Genomic DNA, 26791 nt, shown 5'->3' on the forward strand with positions numbered 1-26791 from the left:
TAATGATGCCTGCCAGTAGTTGCCTTTCAGTGGTCTGTGGATGATTCTCCTCATAATTTTTGTCTGGCTTTGCACATTCTGCAAAGCCTTTATGACTGTATAAGTACATCAACTACACTTTCAAAATATTTTTGTTAAAAACATTTGTATGAATTTAATCATCCATAGAGTTTAACATGGGCTTTGTTGCATTACGGTGGCATGTAAAACTTACAAAATGCGTAGAAAAATATTTCAGGTTTGACTACTCCTCTATGGAGTATTACCTGCTTTCTGTCACATTTTGGTAGTATATAACATTAGAAAAAAGCATTTGTAAATGTTGCTTGCTTGTTCACATTTGTTACCCATACACTATTCCATTTTCTGAGGTACATTTTTGTGATATATAAGACTTAAAAAAAGTTACACATTTTTGCTGGGTTACATTTCGCAGCCATACAGTATTATGTGTTCTTGGGTACATTTCGTTGGTATATAACCCTCAAAAATATTTTGGTATTATATTGCTCATCTATAGACTATTCTGGTTTTCTGGAATCCATTTCCTTGTTATAAAAGCCTCAAAAAACTTGCTAAAAAATGTATTGGTATTATATTGCTGATCCATAGGGTATTACATTTTTTGGGGTACATTTCGTTGCTATATAATAGAGATGAGCGAACCTTTCAAGGTTCGGTTTGGCGAACATACCCAAACCCCATTGAATTCAATGGGAGGCAAAACCAAACACAAAGACAACACCTTCAGGGGGGGCCAAAAAGTTTCCCAAAAAGGGGCAGACATCAGGAAAGGTGGCATGAATTGACCCAGAGTACAAATAGTATAATTGCCCAGCATGAATGCATCGACAGGGCATGGAAAAAGGGCTTAGACCATCATTTCTAGCTGAAACATTGATCAGTAACAGATGGATGAGTGACAGATGTAGGCTTGGTGCTTTGAGAGGCCTTCCAAATTAAGGCAACATACATGAAAGAGATCCAACTTGGAGTCCAACCATTTTGAAATATTAGGGTCAGACAACAGGAAAATGGCGTTAATTGACTCACAGTAGAAATTTGATAATGGCACAGCAGTAGTCAGTCATGGGCCGTGCATGAGATATCAGGGTCTGCTCCAGCATTTATATTTTTTTTATTTAAATTTAAATTAAGACAAGTTGGGTGAGGGACCGGTGTAAGCCTGCTTTGCTAGGAGCCCTAATACCTCATATAATATCATAAAAGTGATTTTTGATCAACCACAGTCAGGTGACACAAATGTCAGCTTGGTATACCATAAATGTTATAAAAAGTTAAGGATAGTAATACAGCTAGTTGACTGAAAGTGATTGCAAACTGATTTTTTGAGGCCACATTCAGGTGGCACAAATATCAGCTTGGTAGACCACTAATGTTAGAAAAATGTAAGTCTAGTAATACAGGTAGTTGACTGATGAGTAATTCTCCCACAGTAGAAATTTGATTGTAGCTCAGCAGCAGTCAGCTATGGGCCATACATAAGGCATCAGGGTCTGGGCAAGCATATATATTTTTTAATTTAAGCTTAAATTAAGACAAGGTAGGTGAAAGGCCGGTGTAAGCCTGCTTTGCTGGGAGCCCTGATACCTCATGTAACAGCTCAAATTGCTTTTCTGCTCAGCCACACTTAGTTGGCACAAATATCAGTTTCGTAGACTATTATTATTAGAAACATTTAAGGATAATAGCACAGGTGCTAAGCCATGAAAAATTGTTAAAGAGGGTAATACAGTCATCCATAGACCCTTGAAGGCAACAACTAGCGGGCCTCATTCAAATACTGAAGATTAAAAACACTTTATGTGCTGCTGTCATCTGGTGGTTGGATAAGTTGAGGTTAATCCAAACTTTGCTCATTTTTATCAAAGTGAGCCAGTCAGCACTTTCTGTTAACACGTGAAAGCGCCTGTCTGTTTTGACCCCTCCAGCTACACTAAAAACTGGCTCAGGCAAGACGCTAGCGGCATGGCAGCACCACGCCTCCAAGGCATGGAAAGACCGCTCTTGCAAGGTGTCCAGCTTGGAGAACCAATAGCTGAAGGTCGCAGAAAAATTAGGGAGTACCCTGGTTTGGTCGACCAGGTATTGCCTGACCATCTTTAAAAACTTTTTCCTCCTTGTCAAAAATGCCTGGTCATCAGGGCCTGTACACTGGGATGGTGTCATGATATTGACCCAGGCCTTTAAAGGTACTGTCACACTAGACGATATCGCTAGCGATCCGTGACGTTGCAGCGTCCTCGCTAGCGATATCGTCCAGTGTGACAGGCAGCAGCGATCAGGCCCCTGCTGGGAGATCGCTGGTCGGGGAAGAAAGTCCAGAACTTTATTTCGTCGCTGGACTCCCCGTAGACATCGCTGAATCGGCGTGTGTGACACCGATTCAGCGATGTCTTTGCTGGTAACCAGGGTAAACATCGGGTAACTAAGCGCAGGGCCGCGCTTAGTAACCCGATGTTTACCCTGGTTACCATCCTAAAAGTAAAAAAACAAACACTACATACTTACCTACAGCCGTCTGTCCTCCAGCGCTGTGCTCTGCTCTCCTCCTGCTCTGGCTGTGAGCGTCGGTCAGCCGGAAAGCAGAGCGGTGACGTCACCGCTCTGCTTTCTGGCTGCCCGGCGCTCACAGCCAGACCAGAGAAGCAGAGCGCCGAGGACAGACAGCAGAAGGTAAGTATGTAGCGTTTGTTTTTTTACTTTTTAGGATGGTAACCAGGGTAAACATTGGGTTACTAAGCGCGGCCCTGCGCTTAGTTACCTGATGTTTACCCTGGTTACCGGGGACCTCGGGATCGTTGGTCGCTGGAGAGCTGTCTGTGTGACAGCTCTCCAGCGACCAAACAGCGACGCTGCAGCGATCCGGATCGTTGTCGGTATCGCTGCAGCGTCGCTATGTGTGACGGTACCTTAACAGTGCACCCCTGCCTCTGCTGTGTGGCTCCCTCTCTTCTCCTAATTGGTTGGACAAGGAAGCTTGCCCCCTGCCACTAGCGTTGTCTAATGGGAATTTTTCCAACATATTTTCCACAGTGGTCTTATGGTATAGCACCAATTAAGTAGACCTCTCCATCACAGGAAGGAGCAACGCAAGGTTCTCCTTGTAGCGAAGGTATAGCAGGGTGAACAACTATTACTCTTTTTTTGGCAAATATGAATGTAATGTGAGAGTCAATGGAAAGGCAGTGGTACATCAAGTCTGCCATATGTGCCATTGTCCTTACAGCCAACACTTCCCTGTGTCCAATATGATGACTACTCTCCATCTCCTCCTCCTTCTCCATCTCTTCCTCCTCATTCCCCTACTCAGCACAACCACATAGGAGAGACGGGACAAAGCTTGTGTGGATATTAGCCTCTGTCGTGCTCAGCTAGCTCCTGTTCCTCCTCCTCCACATCCTCATTGGTACCTAATCCACATTGAGCTGATGAGATGAGGCTGGGCTGGGTAGTCTATCCCTATCTCATGTCTTCCTTCATCTACACCAGGTCTGCATGCAAAGCTTCATGTTTAATTGTTAGCAGCAAATGTTTAAGTAGGCACAAAAGCGGGATTGTTTTGCTGATGATGGTGTCATCACCATTCACCATCTTTGTGGAGTCTTTAAAGTCTTGGAAAGCTGCACAAATGTCAGACCTCCATTCCCAATCTTCAATTGGTATGTGCAATGGCTGACCAGAATACCGATGAGTGTGATGGAGCTGATATACAACAACTGACCTCTGCTGCTGACAAAACCTTGCCAGCATATGCAGTGTGGAGTTCCAGTGCATGGTGAATTGATGTCACACACCAGTCAGTGAGCTGGTATTTGCATGCGCTGCTGTAGCACTTTGAGAGCAGCGGCAGCTGTAGCCGACTTCCGGAAATTTGCGCTGACACGGCATACCTTGACCAGAAGCTCTGGCAAATCTGGGTAAGTTTTCAGAAACCATACAAGTTGAGCATGTGGGCCAAGCATGGTATGTTTGTGAGCTTGCCAAGCTTCACAGCCGCCACTATGTTACAGCCATTATCACACACGACCATGCCTGGTTTTAGGAGAGCCACAGATCCGTCTCATTGATTATTCCATTCAATAACTCTGTAGTGGTGTGTGGATTGTCTAATAGACAAATTAGCTTCATCAGAGCCTGTTGCTGTTTTGCAGATGCAGTGCTGCCAAGATTCCAGCCACCACCAGGTTACGCCCATTATCACACACAATAATACCTGGTTGGAGGTTCAGCGGCAAAACCCACATATCTGTCTGTTCTGTTATTCCTTTTAGTAACTCTGCCATGGTGTGCGGTTTGTCTCTTAAACAAATTAGCTTCAGCAGAGCCTTTTGCCACATCACCGAGACAGTGTTGCAGAGCTTCCAGCCTTCCAGCTGATATGGACAACACGCTCTGAGATAGCACATCAGAGATGGAAAAGGAGCAGAAGATGTGCCGGAACTGCTGTAGAAGATGGAGGAAACTGATAGAAGTAGGACCGACAATCCTTGGTGTTAGTAACACATGCGCCGTGCCATGGTGGGACTCATCCCCAGCCACCACAATGTTTACCCAGTGTGCAGTCTGTGAAATGTAGAGTCACTGGCCACAAGTGCTTGTCCATGTGTTGTTCGTTAAGTGGGCAATCCCAGTAACCTTGTTGGTAAAGACACAGGTAATGTTCTTGGACACGTATTGGTACAAAGCAATGATGTCACACCAGGAGAGATAGTGGCAGATAAGACCGAGTACCAAGGGACAAAATTTGTACACCTGTAGCAGGCCAATTTTGGTTTTTATTTTAAACCAATGAAATTGCACACAAAGCAGCTTCTAGAGTGTAGAACTGCACTAGGCAGTTTTTCAAAATTTTAACCCATCGTAATATTACACTTAGTACATTAAACTGTATGGATGACAAATTGAATCCATAAAAATTTTTGGAAGGGTTTATTTGTAGTTTTATAAACCATTGTTATGTAACAAGAATCATGTTAAACTGTATGGATGACTAATTGAATCCATAATAAAATTTGAAACTTTTTTGGAGTGTTCTATACCACCGAAATTTAACATAAAGCAGGTAATACTGTATGGATGAGTAATTGAATCCAGATAAATTTTTCAACTCCTTTTTGGAGTGTTATATACCACCCTAATGTCATGGAAAGCAACTAATACTCTATGGATAACTAAATGAATCCCGACAAATTGTTCAACACTTTTTTTGGAGTGTTATATATCACTCTAGTTTCATATAACATCTGGCAAAAATGATGGAATCACCGGCCTTCAGTTGTAGAAAAAAAGCAGATCACAGACATGGCACAAAGCTAAAGTCATTTCAAATGGCAACTTTCTGGCTTTAAGAAACACTAAAATAAATCAAAAAATGTGGTAGTCAGGAATGGTTCCTTTTTTAACCAAGCATAGGGGAAAAATTATGGAATCACTCAATTCTGAGGAAAAAATTATGGAATCACCCTGTAAATATTAATTCCCAAAAATAACACCTGCATCACATTAGATCTGCTCATTAGTCTGCATCTAAATCTAAAAAGGAGTGATCACACCTTGGAGAGCTGTTGCACCAAGTGGACTGACATGAATCATGGCTCCAACAGGAGAGATGCCAATTGAAACAAAGGAGAGGATTATCAAACTCTTAAAAGAGGGTAAATCATCACGCAATGTTGCAAAAGATGTTGGTTGTTCACCGTCAGCTGTGTTTAAAATCTGGCCCAAATACAAACAACATGGGAAGGTTGTTAAAGGCAAATATACTGGTAGACCAAGGAAGACATCAAAGCATCAAGACCGGAAACTTAAAGCAATATGTCTACAAAACAGGAAAAGCACAAAAAAACAAATGAGGAACAAATGGGTGGAAACTGGAGTCAACTGTAAGAAACCGCCTAAAGGAAATGGGATTTACATACAGAATAGCTAAATGAAAGCCATCATTAACCCCTTTACCCCCAAGGGTCGTTTCAACGTTAATGACCAGGCCAATTTTTACAATTCTGACCACTGTCCCTTTATGAGGTTATAACTCTGGAACTCTTCAACCGATCCCGGTGATTCTGACATTATTTTCTCGTGACATATTGTACTTCATGATAGTGGTAAAATTTCTTTGATATTACCTGCGTTTATTTATGAAAAAAATTGAAATTTGGCGAAAATCTTGAAAATTTCACAATTTTCCAAATTTGAATTTTTATGCAATTGAATCACAGAGATATGTCACACAAAATACTTAATAAGTAACATTTCCCACATGTCTACTTTACATCAGCACAATTTTGGAAACAAAAATTTTTTTGTTAGGGAATTATAAGGGTTAAAAGTTGACCAGCAATTTCTCATTTTTACAACACCTTTTTTAGGGACCACATCTAATTTGAAGTCATTTTGAGGGGTCTACATGATAAAAAATAATCAAGTGTGACACCATTCTAAAAACTGCACCCCTCAAGGTGCTCAAAACCACATTCAAGAAGTTTATTAACCCTTCAGGTGTTTCACAGGAATTTTTAGAATGTTTAAATAAAAATGAACATTTAATTTTTTTTCACATAAAATTAATTTACTTCAGCTCCAATTTGTTTTATTTTACCAAGGGTAACAGGAGAAAATGGACCCCAAAGTTTGCTGTACAATTTGTCCTGACTACAATGATACCCCACATGTGGGGGTAAACCACTGTTTGGGTGCATGGCAGAGCTCGGAAGCGAAGGAGCGCCATTTGACTTTTCAATGCAAAATTGACTGGAATTGAGATAGGACGCCATGTTGCGTTTGGAGAGCCCCTGATGTGCCTAAACAGTGAAACCCCCCACAAGTGACACTATTTTGGAAAGTAGACCCCCTAAGGAACTTATCTAGATGTGTGGTGAGCACTTTGACCCACCAAGTGCTTCACAGAAGTTTATACTGCAGAGCCGTAAAAATAAAAAATCATATTTTTTTCACAAAAATGATCTTTTTGCCCCCAATCTTTTATTTTCCCAAGGGTAAGAGAAGAAATTGGACCCCAAACGTTGTTGTAAAATTTCTCCTGAGTATGCTGATACCCCATATGTGGGGGTAAACCACTGTTTGGGCGCATGGCAGAGCTCGGAAGGGAAGGAGCGCCATTTGACTTTCAATGCAAAATTGACAGGAATTGAGATGGGATGCCATGTTGCGTTTGGAGAGCCACTGATGTGCCTAAACATTGAAACCCCCAACAAGTGACACCATTTTGTAAAGTAGTCCCGCTAAGGAACTTATCTAGATGTGTGGTGAGCACTTTGACCCACCAAGTGATTCACAGAAGTTTATAATGCAGAGCCGTAAAAATAAAAAATCATATTTTTTTCACAAAAATGATCTTTTTGCCCCCAATCTTTTATTTTCCCAAGGGTAAGAGAAGAAATTGGACCCCAAAAGTTGTTGTACAATTTGTCCTGAGTACACTGATACCCTATCTGTGGGGATAAACCACTGTTTGGGCGCATGGCAGAGCTCGGAAGGGAAGGAGCGCCATTTGACTTTTCAATGCAAAATTGACTGGAATTGAGATGGGACGCCATGTTGCGTTTAGAGAGCCACTGATGTGCCTAAACATTGAAACCCCCAACAAGTGACAACATTTTGGAAAGTAGACCCCCTAAGGAACTCATCTAGGTGTGTTGTGAGAGCTTTGAACCCCCAAGTGTTTCACTACAGTTTATAACGCAGAGCCGTGAAAATAAAAAATCTTTTTTTTTCCCACAAAAATTATTTTTTAGCCCCCAGTTTTGTATTTTCCCAAGGGTAACAGGAGAAATAGGACCCCAAAAGTTGTTGTACAATTTGTCCTGAGTACACTGATGCCCCATATGTGGGGGGGGGGCCACCGTTTGGGCGCATGGGAGAGCTCGGAAGGGAAGGAGCGCCATTTGGAATGCAGACTTAGATGGAATGGTCTGCAGGCGTCACATTGCGTTTGCAGAGCCCCTAATGTACCTAAACAGTAGAAACCCCCCACAAGTGACCCCATATTAGAAACTAGACTCCCCAAGGAACTTATCTAGATGTGTTGAGAGAACTTTGAACCCCCAAGTGTTTCACTACAGTTTATAACGCAGAGCCGTGAAAATAAAAAATCTTTTTTTTCCCACAAAAATTGGGAACGATGAGGACTCAGCCTTACCACCAAGCTGAAGGTCTACTGCGCGGTGGTCCCCACCACACTTCTCTATGCTAGCGAGACCTGGACAGTGTACAGCTGGCATGCTAAACAGCTTAATCATTTCCACATGAGTTGCCTCCACAGACTCCTCCACATCAGGTGGCAAGACAATGTCCCAGACATGGCAATTCTGGAACAAACTGGGCTCGGCAGCGTTTACACTCTCCTGCTGAAAGTCCAAGTCAGGTGGGCTGCTGGGCATGTGGTCAGAATGCCTGACAGCCGACTACCGAAACAACTGCTGTATGGAGAACTGTGCCAAGGAAAGCGAGCAGTTGGGGGGCAGAAGAAGCACTATAAGGATTGCCTTAAGGTGTCTCTCAAAAACCTGGAAGTCAACACCAATGAATGGGAAGAGCTTGCCCTGGATCGTCCAGGTTGGCGGGACAGGATCACCTCAGGAGCACGTGCAGCTGAAGATAGGAAAATCTGTGACACAAAAAGAAAGCGTGCTGTACGCAGGGCACAAGTAGAATCTGGTGTACTGACCACATCTGCTTCCTTATGTCAAGTATGTGGGCGAACCTTCAGGGCCCGGATTGGACTCATCAGCCACCTCCGGACCCATAACTATTAATTCTCTTCTAACCCTGAAGTCATGGTCATCTTCGAAAACGAAGGACGAACATCACATTGATAATTTTTAGGTTTTATTGTTCCCACCACATTCCACTATGTATTGAATAAAGATTTACAACTGGAATATTTCATTCAGTGATATCTAGGATGTGGGATTTTTTTTTTTTTTTGAGCAGTGTATATATATATATAGAGAGAGAGAGAGAGAGAGAGAGATCTAGATATATAGATATATATTATCTCAATAATATACACACATTTTTGCACATTTTAGCTGTAAGAACTTCTTCCATCAAACTGAAACTCCCTGTCCCTGGCCATTACTCTGCTGTTTGCAGCAAATCTATGTCATATTTTTCAAAGCAATTGTACATTTCCGTAATAATGAGGAACTGTTCAATGTTTCAGATTTCATTGCAGACACAGCGGAAATGCTCACATTATAGCAGTTGTCATTAGCTGTTTAACGACAAAGACTATTGACAAGGGATTGTAATTACATGGTAGGCCTACAAAAGACATAGATTGACACTCCTACAAAGCCCAGAGACATGCACGGCATAAATTAAAGATCTTACAATAACTGCGTAGATATGGGGATAAAGAAACACTTTGAGGGTCATATAAAGTACATCAGAACTTTTTTTTTACTTGCTTTTATTCAATAATTAATGGTGTCATGTTTATAACTTTGGAAAGAAAATATTTTTTATATCACTTGTAATATTTGCTGCAGGAATTAAAGCTCTTCCATAATTGAAAAAGCAGATCATTCAGGGTTCACATGTATCGTGAGGTTGCAATGGCTGCAGTGGAACTCTTACCTGACCACATGTAACTAGCTATTGAACCCAGGTGGCGAGCATTTATATTGGTATATGGTCTCCATCCTGTCATGTGCTGCTCCATCCTGCATCCCCATCCTGTCATGTGCTGCTCCATCCTGCGTCCCCATCCTGCGCCCCCATTCTGATGTGCTGCTCCCATCCTGCGCCTCCATTATGACATGTGCTGCACCCATCCTGCGCCTCCATTCTGACATGTGCTGCACCCATCCTGCGCCCCCATCCTGTCATGTGCTGCTCCCATCCTGCGCCCCCGTTCTGTCATGTGCTGCTCCCATCCTGCGCCCCCGTTCTGTAATTTGCTGCTCCCATCCATATGCCCCATACGCTGCTCCATAAAGGTTTATGGCACCCATAAGATGCTCCATAGTATATGCCCCGTACACTGCTCCATAAAGGTTTATGGCCCCCATAAGATGCGCCATAGTATATGCCCCGTACACTGCTCCATAAAGGTTTATGGCCCCCATAAGATTCTCCATAGTATATGCGCCGTACACTGCTCCATAAAGGTTTATGCATGTGAAGAAGCTGCGGAGACACCATCACGTGTTTCTCAACGCAAGCAGTGAATAGCCAGGCCTTTCCCCGGGAAGGAACAACCACGGGAAGGGCAGCATCCTATGAAGGAAAGCCACCTATGCCAAGCATGGTATCCATCCACAGACAGCTGTTTCGGGGGTTTTGCCCCTCATCAGTGTGGAGTAGGAATCTGGCTATTAGGAGCAGTGCCTAGTAAAAAGGCTATAAAGGCACAGATGATTGGCCTCGGGGAGACCAAAACATCCAACACCGCGGAGACACCATCACGTGTTTCTCAACGCAGTGATTCCAGAACACTGCCCCCATCCCTTATGGGAAATATGCAGATGCATGTAAAGAAGCTGCGGAGACACCATCACGTGTTTCTCGACGCAAGCAGTGAATAGCCAGGCCTTTCCCCGGGAAGGAACAACCACGGGAAGGGCAGCATCCTATGAAGGAAAGCCACCTGCCCTTTACATGCATCTGCATATTTCCCATAAGGGATGGGGGCAGTGTTCTGGAATCACTGCGTTGAGAAACACGTGATGGTGTCTCCGCGGTGTTGGATGTTTTGGTCTCCCCGAGGCCAATCATCTGTGCCTTTATAGCCTTTTTACTAGGCACTGCTCCTAATAGCCAGATTCCTACTCCACACTGATGAGGGGCAAAAACCCCGAAACAGCTGTCTGTGGATGGATACCATGCTTGGCATAGGTGGCTATCCTTCATAGGATGCTGCCCTTCCCGTGGTTGTTCCTTCCCGGGGAAAGGCCTGGCTATTCACTGCTTGCGTCGAGAAACACGTGATGGTGTCTCCGCAGCTTCTTTACATGCATCTGCATATTTCCCATAAGGGATGGGGGCAGTGTTCTGGAATCACTGCGTTGAGAAACACGTGATGGTGTCTGTCATGATCCCAATGGCAGGGGATCACAAAAATGACAAGCACAGATACAAACAAGCTCTAGGGCGATGGAACCTGAGCTGACCGCGACCCTGAACCTAACACACAAATAAAAGTAGCCGGGGAACGTGCCTACGATGATCCTAGACGTCTCGCTCCAGCCGAAGATCTAACTTCCCCTATCAGAAGAAACACAGACCTCTCTTGCCTCCAGAGAAATACCCCACAGCAAATAGCAGCCCCCCACATATAATGACAGTGAAATGAGAGGAAAGCACATATGTAGTATGAAAACAGTGTCAGCAAAATGAGGCCCGCTAAAGCTAGATAGCAGAGGATACAAAAGTGAACTGCGCGGTCAGCGAAAAACCCTTCAAAAAACCATCCTGAAATTACTTGAACTCATGTGCCAACTCATGGTACATGAAAAGCAATTTCAGCCCACTAGAGCAACCAGCAGCAGAAAATCACATATCTGCAGGCTGGACTAAAAACCAAATTAAGCAAAACACAAAACAGGAAAATCCAAACTTAGCTTGTCCAGAAGGTTCTAGGAGCAGGGAGCAGAGGTAACAAGACACACTGGATACATTGATAACCGGCGAGGAAATGCCAGCAAAGCCAGGTTAAATAGGAAACTCCCATATGCTGATGGAACAGGTGGAACCCAGAAACCCAGGAAAGACAAGTCACCCAGTACCATCAGTAACCACCAGAGGGAGCCCAAAAACAGAACTCACAACAGTACCCCCCCCCCTTGAGGAGGGGTCACCGAACCCTCACGAGAACCACCAGGGCGACCAGGATGAGCCCTATGAAAAGCGCGAACCAAATCATCAGCATGAACATCCGAGGCAACCACCCAAGAATTATCCTCCTGACCATAACCCTTCCACTTGACCAAATACTGGAGTTTCCGTCTGGAAACACGAGAATCCAAGATCTTCTCCACAACATACTCCAATTCTCCCTCCACCAGCACTGGAGCAGGAGGCTCAAGCGAAGGAACAACAGGTACCTCATACTTCCGCAACAACGACCGATGGAACACATTATGAATAGCAAACGATGCCGGGAGATCCAAACGAAACGACACAGGGTTAAGAATTTCCAAGATCCTATAGGGACCGATGAACCGAGGCTTGAACTTAGGAGAAGAGACCTTCATAGGAACAAAACGAGAAGACAATCACACCAAGTCACCAACAAGAAGTCGAGGACCCACGCGGCGACGGCGATTAGCAAACTGCTGAGCCTTCTCCTGGGACAACTTCAAATTGTCCACCACATGACTCCAAATCCGATGCAACCTATCCACCACCATGTCCACTCCAGGACAATCAGAAGGTTCCACCTGACCAGAGGAAAAACGAGGATGAAACCCCGAATTACAAAAGAAAGGAGAAACCAAGGTAGCAGAACTAGCCCGATTATTAAGGGCAAACTCGGCCAGCGGCAAAAAGGTAACCCAGTCATGCTGATCAGCAGAAACAAAACACCTTAAATAAGTTTCCAAGGTCTGATTAGTTCGTTCAGTCTGGCCATTCGTCTGAGGATGGAATGCAGACGAAAAGGACAAATCAATGCCCATCTTAGCACAGAACGTCCGCCAAAATCTAGACACAAACTGGGATCCCCTGTCAGAAACGATGTTCTCAGGAATCCCATGCAAACGAACCACATTCTGAAAAAACAGAGGGACCAACTCAGAGGAGGAAGGCAACTTAGGCAAGGGTACCAGATGAACCATTTTAGAAAAGCGATCACACACAACCCAGATGACGGACATTTTTTGAGAGACAGGGAGATCCGAAATAAAATCCATGGAAATGTGCGTCCAAGGCCTCTTCGGGATAGGCAAAGGTGACAACAATCCACTGGCCCGAGAACAGCAAGGCTTAGCCCAAGCGCAAACTTCACAAGACTGCACAAAAGAACGCACATCCCTCGACAAGGAAGGCCACCAAAAAGACCTGGCCACCAAGTCTCTAGTACCAAATATTCCAGGATGACCTGCCAACGCAGAAGAATGGACCTCGGAGATGACTCTACTGGTCCAATTATCCGGAACAAACAGTCTCTCAGGCGGACAACGATCGGGTTTACCCGCCTGAAACTCCTGCAAAGCACGTCGCAAGTCTGGGGAGACAGCAGACAAAATCACCCCATCCCTAAGGATACCAGAGGGCTCAGAATTTCCAAGGGAGTCAGGCACAAAACTCCTAGAAAGAGCATCCGCCTTCACATTCTTTGAACCTGGCAGGTATGAAACCACAAAATTGAAACGAGAGAAAAACAGTGACCAACGAGCCTGTCTAGGATTCAGACGCCTGGCAGACTCAAGGTAAATCAAATTTTTGTGATCAGTCAAGACCACCACACGATGTCTAGCACCCTCTAGCCAATGACGCCACTCCTCAAATGCCCACTTCATGGCCAAAAGTTCCCGATTACCAACATCATAATTCCACTCAGCCGGCGAAAACTTTCTAGAAAAAAACGCGCATGGCTTCATCACTGAGCCATCGGAGCTTCTCTGTGACAAAACCGCCCCCGCTCCAATCTCGGAAGCATCAACCTCAACCTGAAAAGGGAGCGAAACATCTGGCTGACGCAACACAGGGGCAGAAGAAAACCGGCGCTTACAGTTAGGGCCTGAAATATTTGGACAGTGACACAATTTTCGCGAGTTGGGCTCTGCATGCCACCACATTGGATTTGAAATGAAACCTCTACAACAGAATTCAAGTGCAGATTATAACGTTTAATTTGAAGGGTTGAACAAAAATATCTGATAGAAAATGTAGGAATTGTACACATTTCTTTACAAACACTCCACATTTTAGGAGGTCAAAAGTAATTGGACAAATAAACATAACCCAAACAAAATATTTTTATTTTCAATATTTTGTTGCAAATCCTTTGGAGGCAATCACTGCCTTAAGTCTGGAACCCATGGACATCACCAAACGCTGGGTTTCCTCCTTCTTAATGCTTTGCCAGGCATTTACAGCCGCAGCCTTCAGGTCTTGCTTGTTTGTGGGTCTTTCCGTCTTAAGTCTGGATTTGAGCAAGTGAAATGCATGCTCAATTGGGTTTAGATCTGGAGATTGACTTGGCCATTGCAGAATGTTCCACTTTTTGGCACTCATGAACTCCTGGGTAGCTTTGGCTGTATGCTTGGGGTCATTGTCCATCTGTACTATGAAGCGCCGTCCAATCAACTTTGCAGCATTTGGCTGAATCTGGGCTGAAAGTATATCCCGGTACACTTCAGAATTCATCCGGCTACTCTTGTCTGCTCTTATGTCATCAATAAACACAAGTGACCCAGTGCCATTGAAAGCCATGCATGCCCATGCCATCACGTTGCCTCCACCATGTTTTACAGAGGATGTGGTGTGCCTTGGATCATGTGCCGTTCCCTTTCTTCTCCAAACTTTTTTCTTCCCATCATTCTGGTACAGGTTGATCTTTGTCTCATCTGTCCATAGAATACTTTTCCAGAACTGAGCTGGCTTCTTGAGGTGTTTTTCTGCAAATTTAACTCTGGCCTGTCTATTTTTGGTATTGATGAATGGTTTGCATCTAGATGTGAACCCTTTGTATTTACGGTCATGGAGTCTTCTCTTTACTGTTGACTTAGAGACAGATACACCTACTTCACTGAGAGTGTTCTGGACTTCAGTTGATGTTGTGAACGGGTTCTTCTTCACCAAATTAAGTATGCGGCGATCATCCACCACTGTTGTCATCCGTGGACGCACAGGCCTATTTTGAGTTCCCAAGCTCACCAGTCAATTCCTTTTTTCTCAGAATGTACCCAACTGTTGATTTTGCTACTCCAAGCATGTCTGCTATCTCTCTGATGGATTTTTTCTTTTTTTTCAGCCTCAGGATGTTCTGCTTCACCTCAATTGAGAGTTCCTTTGACCGCATGTTGTCTGCTCACAGCAACAGCTTCCAAATGCAAAACCACACACCTGGAATCCACCCCTGACCTTTTAACTACTTCATTGATTACAGGTTAACGAGGGAGACGCCTTCAGAGTTAATTGCAGCCCTTAGAGTCCATTGTCCAATTACTTTTGGTCCCTTGAAAAAGAGGACGCTATGCATTACAGAGCTATGATTCCTAAACCCTTTCTCCGATTTGGATGTGGAAACTATCATATTGCAGCGGTGATTGTGCACTTTCAGCCCATATTACATATATAATTGTATTTCTGAACATGTTTTTGTAAACAGCTAAAATAACAAAACTTGTGTCACTGTCCAAATATTTCTGGCCCTAACTGTAAGTTCCTGAAAGGCCTCCACAGCCGCAGGAGACCAATTAGCAACATCAGCACCCTTCTTAGTCAAATCCGTCAAAGGCTTAACAACACTAGAAAAATTAGTTATAAAACGAAGATAGAAATTAGCAAAGCCCAAGAACTTCTGTAGACTCTTAAGAGATGTAGGCTGCGTCCAGTCACAAATAGCCTGAACCTTGACGGGATCCATCTCAATAGTAGAAGGGGAAAAATATACCCCAAGAAAGAAATCTTCTGGACTCCAAAGAGACACTTTGAGCCTTTTACAAACAAGGAATTGGCCCGCAGGACCTGAAACACCTTCCTGACCTGCTGAACATGAGACTCCCAGTCATCAGAAAAAACCAAAATATCATCCAAATACACAATCATAAATTTATCCAGATATTCACGGAAAATATCGTGCATAAAGGACTGGAAGACTGAAGGAGCATTAGAAAGTCCAAAAGGCATTACCAAATACTCAAAATGGCCCTCAGGCGTATTAAATGCGGTTTTCCACTCATCACCTTGCTTTATTCGTATAAGATTATACGCACCCCGAAGATCAATCTTAGTGAATCATTTAGCCCCCTTAATGCGAGCAAACAAATCAGTCAACAATGGCAAAGGATACTGATATTTTACGGTAATCTTATTCAAAAGACGATAATCTATACAAGGCCTCAAGGAACCATCTTTTTTGGCCACGAAAAAAAAACCTGCTCCCAAAGGGGACAAAGATGGACGGATATGTCCCTTTTCCAAGGACTCCTTAACATAATCCCGCATAGCAGTATGCTCTGGCACTGACAGATTGAACAAACGACCTTTAGGAAATTTACTGCCTGGAATTAAATTTATAGCACAATCGCAATCCCTGTGAGGAGGAAGCGAACTGAGCTTAGGCTCCTCAAAAACATCCCGATAATCAGACAAAAACACAGGAATCTCAGAAGGAGTAGATGAAGCGATATAAATCGGAGGTGCATCATCATGAACCCCCTGACAACCCCAGCTTAACACAGACATTGATTTCCAGTCAAGGACTGGATTATGAGTTTGTAACCATGGCAGACCAAGTACTAGAACATCATGCAAATTATACAGTACCAGGAAGCGAATCACCTCCTGATGAACGGGAGTCATACGCATGGTCACTTGTGTCCAGTACTGAGGTTTATTCATAGCCAAAGGTGTAGAGTCAATTCCCTTCAAAGGAATAGGGACTTCCAGAGGCTCCAGACTAAACCCACAGCGATTGGCAAATGACCAATCCATAAGACTCAGGGCAGCGCCTGAATCCACATAGGCATCGACGGAAATGGATGATAATGAACAAATCAGAGTCACAGACAGAATGAACTTAGACTGTAAAGTACTAATGGCAACAGACTTATCAACCTTTTTTGTGCGTTTAGAGCATGCTGATATAACATGAGCTGAATCACCACAATAAAAGCACAACCCTTTTGTCCGCCTATACTTTTGCCGTTTACTTCTGGACTGAATTCTATCACATTGCATTATCTCAGGTGACGGTTCAGACGACACCGCCAAATGATGCACAGGTTTGCGCTCCCGTAAACGCCGATCAATCTGAACAGCCATAGTCATAGACTCATTCAGACCAGCAGGCGCAGGGAACCCCACCATAACATCTTTAATGGCCTCAGAAAGGCCATCTCTAAACTTTGCAGCCAGAGCGCACTCATTCCACTGAGTAAGCACCGACGACTTCCGAAATTTTTGACAATAAATTTCTGCTTCATCTTGCCCCTGAGAGAGGGCCAACAAAGCTTTTTCAGCCTGAATCTCTTGGTTAGGTTCCTCATAGAGCAAACCCAATGCCAGAAAAAATGCATCCGCATTAAGCAACGCAGGGTCCCCTGGTGCCAATGCAAATGCCCAATCCTGAGGGTCACCCCGCAGGAAAGATATAATTATCTTGACTTGCTGAGCAGGGTCTCCAGAGGAGCGAGATTTCAAAGAAAGAAACAACTTGCAATTGTTCCTAAAATTCAGAAAACGAGATCTATCTCCAGAAAAAAACTCTGGGACAGGAATTCTAGGTTCAGACATAGGAGCATGTACAACAAAATCCTGTATATTTTGAACCTTAGCGGCAAGATTATTCAGGCTGGAAGCCAAACTCTGGACGTCCATGATAAACAGCTGAGATCAGAGCCATTCAAAGATTAAGAGGAGGAGGAAGTAGCCAGGCTGCAATAAGACTAGGCAGCAAACTCTGAGGGAAAGGGGAAAGAAAAAAAAAAAAAAACTTCCTCAGACTACTTATCCTCCTACTTCAGCCAATACAATTAACACTTTGTGGGCCGGTTATACTGTCATGATCCCAATGGCAGGGGATCACAAAAATGACAAGCACAGATACAAACAAGCTCTAGGGCGATGGAACCTGAGCTGACCGCGACCCTGAACCTAACACACAAATAAAAGTAGCCGGGGAACGTGCCTACGATGATCCTAGACGTCTCGCTCCAGCCGAAGGTCTAACTTCCCCTATCAGAAGAAACACAGACCTCTCTTGCCTCCAGAGAAATACCCCACAGCAAATAGCAGCCCCCCACATATAATGACGGTGAAATGAGAGGAAAGCACATACGTAGTATGAAAACAGTGTCAGCAAAATGAGGCCCGCTAAAGCTAGATAGCAGAGGATACAAAAGTGAACTGCGCGGTCAGCGAAAAACCCTTCAAAAAACCATCCTGAAATTACTTGAACTCATGTGCCAACTCATGGTACATGAAAAGCAATTTCAGCCCACTAGAGCAACCAGCAGCAGAAAATCACATATCTGCAGGCTGGACTAAAAACCAAATTAAGCAAAACACAAAACAGGAAAATCCAAACTTAGCTTGTCCAGAAGGTTCTAGGAGCAGGGAGCAGAGGTAACAAGACACACTGGATACATTGATAACCGGCGAGGAAATGCCAGCAAAGCCAGGTTAAATAGGAAACTCCCATATGCTGATGGAACAGGTGGAACCCAGAAACCCAGGAAAGACAAGTCACCCAGTACCATCAGTAACCACCAGAGGGAGCCCAAAAACAGAACTCACAACAGGTGTCTCCGCGTTGTTGGATGTTTTGGTCTCCCCGAGGCCAATCATCTGTGCCTTTATAGCCATAAAGGTTTATGGCCCCCATAAGATGCTCCATAGTATATGCCCCCGTACACTGCTCCATAAAGGTTTATGGCCCCCATAACATGCTCCATAGTATTATATGCCCCGTACACTGCTCCATAAAGGTTTATGGCCCCCATAAGATGCTCCATAGTATTATATGCCCCCGTACACTGCTCCATTATGGTTGATGGCCCCATAAGATGCTCCATGGTATTATATGCCCCCGTACACTGCTCCATTATGGTTGATGGCCCCATAAGTTGCTCCATGGTATTATATGCCCCCGTACACTGCTTCATTATGGTTGATGAACCCCATAATATGCTCCATGGTATTATATGCCCCGTACACTGCTCCATTATGGTTGATGGCCCCATAAGATGCTCCATGGTATTATATGCCCCCGTAGACTGCTCCATTATGGTTGATGGCCCCATAAGATGCTCCATGGTATTATATGCCCCCGTAGACTGCTCCATTATGGTTGATGGCCCCATAAGATGCTCCATGGTATTATATGCCCCCGTACACTGCTCCATTATGGTTGATGGCCCCCATAAGATGCTCTATGGTATTATATGCCCCCGTACACTGCTCCATTATGGTTGATGGCCCCATAAGATGCTCCATGGTATTATATGCCCCCGTACACTGCTCCATTATGGTTGATGGCCCTCATAAGATGCTCCATGGTATTATATGCCCCGTACACTGCTCCATTATGGTTGATGGCCCCATAAGATGCTCCATGGTATTATATGCCCCAGTGCACTGCTCCATTATGGTTGATGGCCCCATAAGATGCTCCATGGTATTATATGCCCCCGTATACTGCTCCATTATGGTTGATGGCCCCCATAAGATGCTCCATGGTATTATATGCCCCGTACACTGCTCCATTATGGTTGATGGCCCCATAAGATGCTCCATAGGATTATATGCCCCGTCTGCTGCTGCGATATATAAAAAAAAATACCATACTCACCTATCGTCGCTGGGCGCCGAGTGCTGGGGGGCCTGAGCAGGCGGGGGCACCGGCGCGCTCTGGGGGTCAGGTGCTGGAGTCGCCGCTCGCTCAGGCCCCCGGCACTTGCTATATTCACCTGGCCCTGATCCAGCGCTGCGTCCGCTCCATGTTCCGGCTCCTCTGGCTGTGACTGTTCAGTCAGAGGGCGGCACGCATTAAGCGCGTCATCGCGCCCTCTGAACTGTGAACGTCACAGGCAATGGACCCGGGAGACGGAGCCGCACGCAGCGCTGGAACGGGACAGACAGGTGAATATACTTACCCTCCTGGCGCGTCCCTGCCTCTCCGGTGGAGATCGCGGTGTGCGTTCAGTGTTTACGCATACCGCGATCTCCTGGGAGCATCACTCTGTGGGGTCCAAACTGCGCCGGCGCTTGTGCTTGCGCAGTCTATAAAGGCTTCGGACAGAGTGACGCTCCCAGTGTTATATTATAGATTGCATTTTAATAGATGTGCATCCCATTTAGGGATTTCCAAGGAAAACAGTGTGCTTGCACTAATTTTCATTATTACTGTTCATATTACTATTTGGTACCACCAGTGAAGCTGGCAGAACATTTTTGTGGTACTGATATGTCATGCCAGTGCATGTTTATGGTTACCAAGGCCTCTTCGTCCATTCTCTGCATGCCATTTTATTTATTTTTGTTTGTTTTTATTTTCATGTACTGTGCCTCTAAAGTTAAAGTGGGAATCAAATCTCAGAAATGTATGGTACATCCATAGGAAATGCAACAAATGATATTTGGAGGTTGAAAATATGGCCCCACCTTGCACCATCGCGAATGAAGAGGTGGCCATGCATGTAGGGCTTTCTGCATTAACTACAATTCGATTTCATAAAAAGTCAAGCATGCTTGGTGGGACCCACATCTAGTGGATATACTGTATGTTTCTGAGATTGTAATACCCCTTTAATGAGGATGATTTCTGCTGTGTATAAGCAGAAGCAGTTGGCAAGGAAAGGGTCTCTCCTCATTTGTGTAAATGCAGTAGAGTGGCACCTCACAGTCTCCAGTGCCAGGTTGGAGGTAGACTATTAGTGGCTTGGCACGTCCTGTTATGCGAGACTGTTAGCATATCCCACTTCGACAGCACTCTTGAACCAATAGCGGTTGGATCCCTCATCAACCCTACACAGCTAGTGTCACTAGATCTAGAGTATGACTAGAGCCTATAGCGATCACAACATTTGCCTAAGTGTATTGAGTTGCTCTCTGTCTGTCAAGTTGTGTACCCTTTTGAAACTGTAATCACCAGACAAGGTGCCTTGGGTTTGTATCCCTTATGCTTTGTTTAACAGCCTGAATAAAATTGAATGTGCGTGAACTGCAACAAACCCATCTCAATTATGGGAGAATCCTTGTGTGGGGTGCCGTGAAGGCTGCACCTCCAAAAGATACACCCTATTTAATTTTCTTCATTAGGCAGTAAAAAAAGCTAGAAGATCCTCAGGGAACCATATGTATATGCCATATATGTTTATTTTAAGACCTCATTTATAAATCTGTGATTTTTCACGTATGCAAAACACGGTCCTATTTCCATTAGTTTTTAGGATCCATTTTTCATCAGTGTTTGGTCAGTGTGTCAGTTTTTACCATCAATGTTTTATCAGTGATTTTCATGTATGAAAAAAAAATACATTGCAGAGCTTCTCCTATCACAATTTTAATCACGGACAGCACTTAGACTATACACCGATGCTATCTGATTTTTACAGACCTAAAAATTTATAATTAACATTATAATATTAAACCCTTCGTGCTGCGGCCTATTTCCATGTTTTCGTTTTTTCCTTCCCGTCTTCCAGGAGCCAACTTTTTTATATTTTCATCCACATAGCTGTATGAGAGATTGTTTTTTGTGGAATGAGTTGTAGTTTTGAATTACACTAATAATTTTATCACGTGAGCCCACATCCAAACCTGACATTTGGCGTAACTGTACCTCATATGTCGAGAAAGGGTTGATCCATAAATCCAATCAAAAACTGAGATCTCCATGATTTTATTTTGTGAACATTTTCTACATACAACACAGACATGTGAATAGCCGTATTGACTATAAGGGTATGTACCCACAATCCGGAATACCAGGGTTTTCAACACGCAGGTCACCTGCGCTGCATCCAAAATGCAGCATTCAAGGTTGCAAGCACAGTGGATGGGATATCTAGAAATCCCATGCTCACTGTGCTTCTATTTAACACTGCGTATACTCACCATCGGTGTGGAATAACGAGTCGCAGCATGTCAATTATCTGCAGCAGGGACGCTAGTCTCCGCTGCGTAGTCTCACCCACAGCCATTCATTGGCTGAGATAAATCCATATGGTTCAATGAACAAATGTGGATTTACCAGTGTGATTAGAGCGCTGTGTTTTGGATACAACGAAAATACTGCTATATCCCTATTGTAGGCACATAGCCTAATGGGTACCTGTTCTATCAGTCAAATTCACAGAGCAAGTAAATGAATCACAGACGTCTGAAAAAAAAAGCTAAAAGTGAAAAATAAAACTTTTCCTGTGCACCAAAGTGTAGCTGGTCTTCAATATAGCCAAGACAAATATTGTGGCTTGGCCAAGGCAGCATTTTTTAAATTTTTAGGATTCTTTTATTTTTTTAAGGGAGAGATTAGGTTTTATTATGTCCTTTTTATAATTAGAAGTCAACAAAAAAGTTAAGTTACAAGATTTTTAAGTTCCTTAATTTGTTGAGGAATTTTATTAAGTTGAATATACCTTCCCTTCTTTTGGTATGAGAACTATGAGTTTTCCATAGAGCCAACTCACAAAAGGCACTGTTGTGCTAAAAGTTAACAATTACTTCAAGCCGACATTAGCATGATGATTAATGTCACATTCAACTAGCATGCTGAGTGTCTGCCTTGGGGTAACTTGCGAACAAATGTCCTTGAAAATTACATTCATATGTTGAGAGGTATGATCTAAAGAATCTCAGAAAACAATAGATAAACAGTTGTCAAAGAGTTGGGTATTTCCGACAAATGTTAATCAGCAGCTCAGTTCAGGAAACTATTTTGTACTAATTGTATTACATCTTATTATGCTGATTAACATGTTGGTGCGAAACTGGGAGCATAACAGTTTATAAAAAAAGCCTAATAAACAAGTTTAAGCTTTCAAAGCTTTTAAGAGATTTGAGTTTTACTGCTATGTTGAGCTGACAAAATGTGGGTCTACTTGCAAAGATTAGAAGGAAAGACATTAAACGCGAAAACTCTTGTTAATAAATCGAAAGTTAAAAGTTTTCTGCACGCTTTCATAGAAAAACCCTAAACCCTTTCAGGATCACTGTTTCTAAATCCCTAAATGGCCACAGCAAAGTCTCATTTTTTTTTAAATGAAGCACTATATAAGGGGAAAATACCTTTTTTAATTCATAGTGGCCCTAAAAAAATAATTTGGTACTATTTTTATAGTTTTAATTTGTATTTAGGGTTGAGCGAAACGGGTCGAAATTTTTCAAAAGTCGCCGACTTTTGGCAAAGTCGGGTTTCATGAAACCCGACCCGACCCCAGCGTGGGGTCGGCCATGAAGTCGGCGATCTTTTGAATCTGGAATCGGAATTCCGATACCGATTCCCGATATGTTTAAGATATCGGGAATTGGTATCGGAATTCAGATTTAAGTGTAAAATAAAGAATTAAAATAAAAAATATCGCAATACTTCTGACGCGCCCTGGTACTAACCGGCAGCCTTTCTTCCTTAGAATCAGCCTTCCAAGACCTTCGGTGACGTCGCGGTGACGTCGCGGCTTGTGATTGGTCGCGCGGCGGTCACATGGGCGGCCGCGCGACCAATCACAAGCCGCGACGTCACCGCGACGTCACCGAAGGTCCTGGAAGCGCTGATTCTTAGGAAGGACCTTCGGTGACGTCACGGTGACGTCGCGGCTTGTGATTGGTCGCGCGGCCGCCCATGTGACCGCCGCGCGACCAATCACAAGCCGCGACGTCACCGCGACGTCACCGAAGGTCTTTGAAGGCTGATTCTAAGGAAGAAAGGCTGCCGGTTAGTTCCAGGGCGCGTCAGAGGGTAAGTATTGCGATATTTTTTATTTTAATTCTTTATTTTACACTAAAATATGGATCGCAGGGCCTGAAGGAGAGTTTCCGCTCCTTCAGACCCTGGGAACCATGGAAACCCAATGCACTGCATTGGGTTTCGCGTTTCAGCCGACCCCGACCCCGACTTTTTTATAGGATCGGCCGATTTCACTCGACCCGACTTTTGAAAAAGTCGGGTTTCGTGAAACCCGACCCGATCCTATAAAAGCAAAGGTCGCTCAACCCTATTTGTATTACTTTTTTATAGGGGGAATTAATAAGAATAGGAAAAAGTGGCTTAGTGCTAACAGTGGCTCAGTAGTTAGCACTGAGCCACCTTTTTCCTATTCTTAGGAATAGGGACATCTCTACACAGTAGCGTAGCTACTGGGGGGGGCAGAGGGGGCCCTCTGAGGGGGCCCACCCTGAGCTACACTACTGTAACTGTATCGGTGTGTGCAGCATGCCAATACAGTTACATTCTGTGGCAGAGCAGGGAGAATCGATCTCCCTGCAATGCCGCCTGGCCTCTATGGAGCCCCTAAGCAGGCAGGGGGGCAGGTGCCAGCAGTGGGCCCCCACATGTCATCGCAGGTTCAGCTGTATCGGCTACATGGCGATACAGCTGATCGCATAGATGAGAGAAGGAGCGCTACACTCCTTCTCTCATCATCCCCCGTCAGCGTCTGATGTCACCGACGCTGACACTGACAGTGGGCGCGATGACGTCACTGCCCGGGGCATGCAGTCCGGCGATGTGCAGGCGCTCAGAGCAGTGGAGGAACCAAGAAGAAAAGAGGCAAGTAGTTATTTATTTTTATGGGGGCTGCTTTATACTACAGAGTCTGCCTATGGGGGGCTTCCTTATACTACAGAGTCTGCCTATAGGGGCTTCCTTATGCTACAGAGTCTGCCTATGGAGTGCTGCCTTATACTACAGGATCTGCCTATGGGGGCTGCTTTATACTACAGAGTCTGCCTATGGGGGGCTTCCTTATACTACAGAGTCTGCCTATAGGGGCTTCCTTATACTACAGGGTCTGCCTATGGGGTGCTGCCTTACACTACAGGATCTGCCTATGGGGGGGCTGCCTTATACTACAGAGTCTGCCTAAGGGGGCTGCCTTATACTACAGTCTGCCTATGGGTGCTGCCTTATACTACAGAGTCTGCCTATGGGGGGCAGCCTTATACTTCAGAATCTGCCTATGGGTTGCTGCCTTATACTACAAGGTCTGCCTATGGGGGACTGCCTTACACTACAGAGTCTGCCTATGGTGGGCTCCCTAATACTATTGAGTCTGCCTATGGGGGCTTCCTTATACTGCAGAGTCTGCCGATGAGGGCTGCCTTGTGCTACAGAGTCTGCCTATGCAGACTGCCTTGTGCTATAGAGTCTGCCTATGGGGCTGCCTTATGCTATAGAGTCTGCCTATGGGGCTACCTTATGCTATAGAGTCTACCTATGGGGGCTACCTTATACAACATAGAGTAGGCCTATGGGGAGTCAATTATACTATATGAAGACATAGGTGGAGTGCATTATACTATATTGAGGACTATCTGGTGCATTATACTATGTAGAGGCCTATAGGGAGTGCATTATACTATATGGAGGCCTATGGGGAGTGCATTATACTATATTCAGGACTATCTGGTGCATTATACTATATAGAGGCTATCTAGGGGGCCATCATACAGTGTGGAGATTACAGTGAGGGGCCATCATACAGTGTTGGAGCCATCAAACAGTTTGGGGGCTACTAAGGAGTCAGTATATATACAGTGAGGGGGCATTGTACTGTGTGTAAGAGAGCATCATACTGTAAATAGGGGAGCTGTACAGGGGAGACTCGGGACATTATTAAATGTAAAGTGGGCACTTATTGTTATAGGGAACTCAGGTTACTGTGACTATCAAAGGGGCACACAGAGGGCATTCTTACTTTCTAGGGGACAAAATATGGGTACTGTTTACTAGGGCACTTGCACCCGGCATTACTATATAATAGAGGGTTGCTTTAGAATTTAGAAGGCACAGAGAACCACACAGCGGTTCCCTGAAAAATGCCCACAGGAAAATTGCCAACAGAAAAATTGCCCACATGAAAAATGCCCACAGGAAAAATGCCCACAGGAATTTTGCCCACACAGAAAATTGCCCACACGGAAAATTGCCCACACAGAAAATTGCCCACATGGAAAATTTCCCACACGGAAAATTCCCCACACGGAAAAGTGCCCACACGGAAATTTGCCCACATGGAAAATTGCCCACATGGAAAATTGCCCACATGGAAAATTGCCAATTGCAGCATCAAAAAGTTTAAGATCTATGATATTTGAGGTGCAAGGTGAGGATGTTCTCATGATATGTGATCAACTTGTGATTTACAGCTGACCTAGTGCAAAACTGCTAAAATGCTGAAGTTCTGTGGTTTGTAGCAGTCTGTCATTATCAGCAATAGATAGATATAGTCTGCTCTCATCTCTCACTGACTCTGCCTTACTCCTCTTACCAGCCCAGAACAGCAGCACATGCAGAACCAGCAGCAGTGTGATCCAGAGGAGCCATCACTGCTATCAGTACTCACAAAAGAATCACTGTATTATCTGTGGAGTTACATGGGCTGCAGGTCACATCTAATACATTATCATCTCAGTGGGAGCCCACCAAAAGCAGGGTGCTGCTGGCTGAGATAGATGGTCCTGGAAGCCCAGAAGGCACCGCAGAAAATTGAGAGTCAGAATCTGTCAGAGGAGTGGAAGTGCCATAGCAGCGCCACTCTCCCATTGACTTCAGTAGCAGTGAATCTGGCACCTGCACTTCCTTCCCTGTCTACTTATGACTGCCAAGAGGGAGGCTATGTGCACACGTTCAGGATTTCTTGCAGAAATTTCCTGAGCAAAACCAGACATTTTCTGCAAGAAATCCACATGCGTTTTTTTCACGTTTTTTGGCGCGTTTTTTTCTGGAGCTTCCCAATGCATTAAATAGCGGGAAAATGGAGAAAATCCACAAAATTATTGAACATGCTGTGTTTTTTACCGCGATGCGTTTTTTTTTCGGAAAAAAGCGTATCATGTGCACAAAAATTGCGGAATGCATTCTAAATGATGGGATGCATAATGTATGCGTTTTTTATGCGTTTAAAGGGACACTGTC

Source organism: Ranitomeya imitator, chromosome 5 (assembly GCF_032444005.1).
Source record: "Ranitomeya imitator isolate aRanImi1 chromosome 5, aRanImi1.pri, whole genome shotgun sequence".
Lineage (NCBI taxonomy): Eukaryota > Metazoa > Chordata > Amphibia > Anura > Dendrobatidae > Ranitomeya > Ranitomeya imitator.